The sequence below is a fragment of the Neofelis nebulosa genome, chromosome 2 (assembly GCF_028018385.1).
Source record: "Neofelis nebulosa isolate mNeoNeb1 chromosome 2, mNeoNeb1.pri, whole genome shotgun sequence".
Classification (NCBI taxonomy): domain Eukaryota; kingdom Metazoa; phylum Chordata; class Mammalia; order Carnivora; family Felidae; genus Neofelis; species Neofelis nebulosa.
This window is the reverse complement of record NC_080783.1, coordinates 222,330,949-222,338,727: the sequence shown is the minus strand read 5'-3', so window position 1 is coordinate 222,338,727 and position 7,779 is coordinate 222,330,949.

Here is a 7,779-nt window from a genome sequence, read left to right as displayed (position 1 = left end):
TGGAGGACCTCATGGTGGGGGGCAGTGGAGGGATGTCTGCTGTAGGATGAGGAAACCAGGCAGAGCTCTATAGCACATCAGGATATGTTCCACAGTGGATGTTAAGTCTTGGTGGAGACCTGGGCCAGGGGGAACAAGTGATGGATAGATGGGCAGTCAGACACACATTCCATGGAGCCGGGAGCATGGGCCCAAGCAGGGGGAAAGGTGCAGGGAGAGGGAAGTAGAGGGCAGCCTGCTGTACCCCCAGGGACCACATGAGGGCACCAGAGTTCCACCGGAAGCAGACAGAGCTCAGCCCTTCCGGCCCTTACCCAGGTCTGAGGGAATGGACACTTAGGGGACGCTAGGCTCCCTTTCCTGAAGCCATGTAGTCCCCTTGAGCCCTTGAACTTGAGACAGTAAAAGTAAGCCAATTTCGATGAGTAGCTATTATGTGCCAAGGAGTCTTTCTCTTTTCTTTAAGTTTTATTTTAAGTAGACTCCACTCCCAACACGGGGCTTGAACTCACGAGGCTGAGATCCTGAGATCAAGATTCCCATGCTCTACCAAATGAGCCAGCCAGACACCCCACGTGCCAAGCAGTCGTAAAAGCTTTACACAAATTATGAGCTTTTAACTTTTTAAAAAATAGTTTTATTGAGGTATAACTTACATACAATAAACTGCACATATTTGAGTGTAAAATTTGCTAAGTTTTGACATTTGTGATGCCCAGGAAGCCATCACCATAATCCAGAGAGTGAACATGCTCATCACCCCTAAAGGTTCCTATGCTCTTGGTGATACCTCCTTCCCCTACTCCCAAGGTAACCATCAATCTGGATTTGGTAACTATAGTTAGGTGACACTGTCTAGAACTATTACGCTAACAGAAATAAGTCAGTCAGAGAAAGATAAATATATGATTTTACTCATATGTGGAATTTAAGAAACAAAACATGAATATAGGGGAAGAGAGGCAAAAATAAGATAAAAACAGAGAGGGAGACAAACCGTAAGAGACTCTTAAATACAGAGAACAAACTAAGGGCTGCTGGAGGGGCACTGGGTGGGGGGATGGGCTAGAAGGGGGATGGGCATTAAGGAGGGCACTTGTCAGGATGAGCACTGGGTGTTATACATAAGTGATGAATCGCTAAATGCTATTCCTGAAATCATTATTATACTGCATGTTAACTAACTTGGATAAAAAACAAAAAACTAATTGTACTTGAGCCATAAAAATAAAAAATAAATTGAAAAAAGAAAATATCTAATAAATAAAATGGCTGCACCATTTTACATTCTTATGAACAATGTAAAAGTGTTCTAATTTCTCCACAAGTTTGCTAACACCCCCATCTGTACTTTAAATTTTTTTTTAATTTTATTTTATTATTTTTCACAGTAATCTTGGGCACCTAGGTAGCTCAGTCGGTTAAGCGTACGACTCCAGCTCAGGTCATGATTTCGCAGTTCGTGAGTTCGAGCCCTGCATCGGGTTCTGTGCTGACAGCTCAGAGCCTGGAGCCTGGAGTTCTGTGTGTGTCTCTCTCACTCAAAAATACATAAACATTAAAAAAAAAAATACATAAACATTAAAAAAAATAAGTAAATAATAATCTCTATACCCAATGTGGGGCTCTCACTCATGACCCTAAGATCAAGAGTCATATGCTGTACTGACGGGGCCAGGCTTTTTTTTTTTTTTGAGAGGGAGAGAGAGAGAGCACCAGTGGGGGAGAGGGGCAGAGGGTGAGAGAGAATTTTAGGCAGGCTCAGAGCTCAGTGCAAAGCCCAACGCAGGGCTCAATCTTAGGACCCTGGGCTCGTGACCTGAGCTGAAATCAAGAGTCAGACACTCAACCGACTGAGCCACCCAGACGCCCTTTTTAATTATACCTATCCTGGTGGGTGTGAAGTGGTATCTCATTGTGGTTTGGATTTAAATTTCCATGATGGCTATGATGCTGAGTGGCTTTTCAGGTGTTTGTTGGCCATTTATATATCTTTGGAGAAATGTCTGTTCAGATTTTTCACCCATTTTTTTTTTAGTTGGGTTGTCTTTTTATTATTGAGTTGAGAGTTATCTATATATTATATATATATAATACCTATTAATACATATTTATATATTATATGCATGTTTTGCATTGTTTTTCTCCTCTGTCTTTCAATTTTTTTTGGATAATGCCTGTTGAGGCACAAGTTTTAATTTTTACAAAGTTCAATTTATCCTTTTTCTTTTGTCACTTATGCTTTTAGTATCATGCCTAAAAAGGCTTTGCTTAAGGCCCTTCATCACCCAAGATCATTTTCTTCTAAAAATTTTATGAAAGTTTTAGCTCTTACATTTATGTGTAGTATCTGCTTTGAGTTAATTTCTGTGTATGGTGTGAGGAAGGGAATGGCTGATCAGATGTCCCAACATTTGTTGAAATGACTCTTCCCACATTAGGTTGTCCTGACATTCTTGTTGAAAATGAACTGACTGTAAATATGACGGCTTATTTCTGAACTCTCAGTTCTATTCCACCAGTCACTATGCTTAACCTCATGCTAGTTCCACACTGTCTTAATTATTATTGCTTTGTAATAAGTTTTGAAATCAGGAAGTTTGAACCCTCCAACTTTGCTTTTCTTTTTCAAGACCATTTTGGATATTCAGGGTTGCTTAAATTTCCATATGAATTTGGAAATTCAGCTTGTCTGTTTCTGCAAAAATCTTAACTAAAACCTTGTTAGAGATTGCATTAAAACCAAAGGCCTGTTTGTAAAGTATTAGCATCTTTTTTTTTAAGTTTATGTATTTTGAGAGAGAGAGAGAGAGAGAGAGAGAGAGAGAGAGAGAGAGAAGCAGAGACACGGAGCTTGACGCGGCGGCTTGGAAGCCATAAACCATGAGATCATGACCTGAGCTGAGATCAAGGGCCAGATGTTCAATTGTCTAAGCCACCCAGGCACCCCTGTGAAGTATCAATATCTGAACAATGTTTAATCTTCTGATCCATGACATACCTTTTCATTTATTTAGAACTTCTTTACTCTCTTTCAGTAAATGTTCTGTTGTTTTAAAGCCTGAGTTTTGCACTTCTTTTATTAAATATATTCCTAAGTATTTTATTCTTTTTGATGTTATTATTAGTGAAAGATTTCTTAATTTCATTTTCAAAAGTATTAGATGCCAGTGTTTGGAAATACTACTGATTTTTAAAATATCTATTTTGCACCCTGCAACCTCACTTAATTCATGTATTAGTTTGGATAGTTTTCCTAGTGGATTTCTTTGCATATAAGATCATGCCACTTGAACACAGGCAGTTTTACTTCTTCCTTTCCAGTATGGGTGACTTCTATTTCATTTCTTTGCCTAATTGGCTTGAACTCCCTACACCGCCGGACAGAAGCGGCAAGAATGGACACCATTGTTTTATCCCCGTATCGCGGCAGTTTGATTATGTGGCTCCTTGACGTAGTTTTCTTCAAATTTCTTAGGCTTGAGTTTCAATGAGCTTCTTGGATCTGTGGGTTTATAGTTGACATCAATATTGGAAAAATTCTATTCATTATTTCTCAGTGTTTTTGTTGTTGTTGTTGTTGTTTTGCCTCCTCTTCCTCCTCCTTCTGGGACTCCAATTACATGTATATTAAGCCACTTCAAGTTGTCCCACAACTAACTAATGTGCTTTTCTTGTCTTTGCTTCTTTTCCACTTTTTAAGTCTCTTTCACTTTGAATAGGTTTTATGGGTATACTTGCAGTTCACTATTACCAGTATTTTCCTCCTCAATGTCTAATCTGCCATCACACCCATGTCTAGAAGCTCAGTGGGTTTCTATGAAGGTCTCTCAAACCTTCGGTCTTTCCTGTAGCTTCTTGAACATATGAAGTATCACTGTAACAACACTTTTAATGTCTTTGTCTACTGTTTCTATTACCTGTGACATTTCTGCTTTACTTCAATTGATCGATTTTTCTCCTATCATGGGTCATATTGTCCTGCTTCCTTGTATGCCTGGTAATTTTTTACTGGCTGCCAGACATCATGAATATTGTTGGGTGCTGGATATTTCTGTGTTCCAATAAATATTCCTGGGCTTTGTTCTGGGGCTTTGTCTGGAGACAGCTTGATCCCCTGGGGCCTTGTTCATAAACTTTATTAGGAACAGCACTCACCGTAAGGCTAATTGTCCCTCACTACTGGAACAAGTCCTTCTGAATACTCTATCATGTGCCCTATGAATTACGGGCTTTTCCAATCTGGCTAGAGATGAGCCTGGGTAAACTCAGAGGATTTTTCTCTCTAATCGTTTCTGGTGGCTCCTTTCCTGGCCTCAAGGAGTTTCCTCCCAGTGTGATCCAATCAGCCTTCAGGGAGACCCTCTGCATGTCTCTGGAGTCCCCTCTGTGGCTTCTCTCTCCTTGCTGACACTCTGTCACAGGACTCCAGCCGCAGTGGTCCCCCCAGCCCCACCCTGTCAGCTCTGCCTCCTGGACTCAGGAAGTCTGCTAAGCTCTGCCTGGCTTCCCCTCCCTGAGGTCAAGGCCTAAACACCGTCTTCTGACAGCTGGGGCAACACAGGGCTCACTTCACTGGTTTCTCACTTCTCAGGGACCCTACTGAGGGAAAAGCCTACTATTTCATATATTTTGTCCAGTTTTTAGTTGTTTCAGGCAAGAAAGTAAATCTGGTCCCTGCTACTCCATCTTTGCTGGAAACAACTGTCATTATGCAGATTATTCACTTAATCCCTTCAACCACACAGCACTACCAGGGAGGTACTATTACTAACCTTATTTTACATGTGAGATTCTGTAACTTGCCCAAGGTCACACAACGAAGTGACAGCAGAAATAAAATTCAGTATCAGTCTGTGCTAGAAGCCTTCCCTGAACCACTCCTGTGCTGACAAGACCTTGAGGGGGTGTCCCACCCAGAGACTGTGGGTGTGGGATGCACGTCTGTGGCCTTCCCAAACACAGAGCACACTGAAGGAAGTTCAAGGACATGGGAGAGAAGGTCTGAGTCTGTATGTCTTTGTGGGAAAGGCCTTGGCCACCTCTGAGGGGGTCTCTATCTCTATGTAACTCGGTCTCCAGCTCTGACCATGGGACTGTGTGTCTCTGGCACTGCATGTCTGTCCCCCTCAGTCACCCGCCCAGGTGGAGCCCAGTTCTAGGCGGGACAATCCCTGGAAGCCCAGAGGCAGGTGCTGCTCTAGGAACAGCAGGTAACTGCTTCCCGCCCCCCCCCCCCTTCCCTTCTCCAAACTTCCCCCGACATCACATCGCAGGTCTGAGGGGACTGTGCCCCCCAGACTCCAGTGGATGGCAGCCAAGAAACCCACAGCCAGTTACACGTGCACACACAGTTGCAGCCACAGGCCGTGCAGTCACAGCTGCCAGCTCTAAGAACTTCTTGGGGACTGGAACATTCTGGCACTATTTCGTTCATTTCACACAACCCTCCCAAGCTCCAGACGGGGGTGGCCCAGACATTCCCCGGGGTTCTGGGGCTCATGCTGGGCAGGCAGGTCTCCCCACCCAGGAGGAAGCTGCCTTGCTGCCTTTGGGGAAAAGGTCAGATTGGAGGCAGGTGATGAGGCTCATGGGGGTTGGGGGGAAGCCCATGGCTCCTCAGGCCCCACCCTCCCAACTGTCTGTGCCTGTGTGCCAGGGAAGGACCCCGTGTGTGCCCTCTGCGGCGGGGGGGGGGGGGGGGGTCCTTCTGTGTACCCTAGTGCCAGGGAGGAGCCACCCACACAAAAGAGCATTAGCCTAGACACCCGAACCTTAGTTTCTGTCTTCAGAGGGGCAGGCATTCACCCAGCGACTTCTGGAAAGTCAGCAACAGCCTCCTGCCACCAGTCTACTTGGTAACAGTTAGCTCTGGTGTCTAATCCTCTGGGGACCACAGGCTAGGTGGCTTATCCACAACAGAAACATAGGTCTGGAACCTGGAAGTCCGAGATCAGGGTGCCAAAGGGGGTCTGGTTTTGGTGAGGGCCCTCTTCCAGGAAAAGTCTGCCCAAAGATTGCCAGCTCTAAGTGGGCAGACTGGTCAGCTCAGATCCTGGCATGTGACCCTTACCTCTTAATTTTACAAACCAAACTCCTAGAGCCAATTCATGGAACTTTCCCTTTTCCCAAAGCAGAAAAGGAGAGAAGGAAATTGCTTGCTCACGCAGCCAGATGATGGCCTGTCCCACCCCAGCATTGCATTCAGAGCTGGTCTCAATGTACAGAAAGAAGCTCGGCCAGAACTTACATACGAGACACTTTTCCTGACCCTAGACTGGCAGCAGAGCTGAGGTCCAGGGCACCCACTGCAGGGCCCGCGGCCTCAAAGAACAATGAGAAGGGAGTCCAGTCAGCCCCCAGCTCTCTGGGTGTGAGTGTTTGGCACAAGTTGGGGGGTGAGCGCGGGGGCTGGGATGGACACTGCCACCTCCCTACATCCAGGGCTGCTGAGCTCCCCCTCACTGTGCTAAACAGGGCCTGGCAGGGCCTAGCTCAGCCGGTTAGGCGCCCAACTCTTGATTTTGGCTCCCGGGCACTTTTTTTGTTGTTAGTTCGAGGTCACAGTTTGTGGGATGGAGCCCTGCTGTCAGGCTCTGCGCCAACAGCATGGAGTCTGCTTGAGATTCTCCCTCTCCCTCTGCCCCTTCCCCACTCTCTCTCTCTCACACAATAAATAAACATTAAAAAATAAACAGGGCAAAGGATGCTGGGGGGACCGTGAGTGCGGGGAGAGGCAGAGCTGGAGAAGTGTTCCTCTCCACCAGCCTCTGGCCGGCACAAGCAGCTGCAGGGAGGTTCCCCTTCCTGGCCCACTGGGTAGGATGTTCCTGCTGGCTCAGGTGTGTGAACCTCCATTATATTAAGGTCAGGGCTTGATGAGGACCAAGCGTCCAACACTGACTTTCTACTCCTCGCTGAGCCCCTATCTCCCCACACAGACATTAAGACTCCTGACTGTGGAGGCCCAGGAAATGAGCCCAAAGCGACCAGGTAGGGGGCGTCAGGTGGGACACCAGGAGGAAACACCTTTGAGGCAGCAGCAACCAGGTAGTTTTTGGTAACCATGGTTACCAGGCTGCCAGAAGAATTGAGGCACCCCACCGAGGAGAAGCGCAGCGTGGCCTGAGTGTCACAGGGTCTGTGCTGGGGGGGGGGGGGGGGGAAGGGGGGGGCAGGGCCAGCTGCCCATCCAGGGTGGTACGCGCTGTGGCTCTAGCATGAAGCATCCCTCATCTACTGGAAACCTATAGCCTGTGAATCCCCAACTCCATGCTCTGACTCAGGGTGCCCTATCACTTACACCACAGAAACGATCCCGTCTCACCTGGATCCCTCAGGGGTGGACCCGGCCTGTGGCTGGTCAGCACCATGGCAGGGCCCTGGACCTGTCACTGTACCCATCCACTTGGGGCTTGCTAGGAACTGCTTCCAGATCAAAGCCAGACTGGCCAAAAGCAGAATCAATCCACCCTCTGCTTATGACCACAGCTGTAGGGACTATTTCTGGGGTTACTCTCCCCAAAAGTCCAGTCCTCACCCCCACCCAACCTCTTCCACCATTCCATTGTCAGGAAGGCAGGTGGGGGGGACTTGTCAGGTGACCGTGGGTACGTTAGCTGTTTATTGCTATTATTTATTTTATGTACAACTTATTGTTACTTACTGCCACATAACAAATTAAAGTATAATAGCTTAAAACGACACGTCTCACAGTTTCTGAGAGACAGGAGTCCAGGAGCTGCTCAGCTGGGTGGTTCTGGCTCAGGATCTCTCATT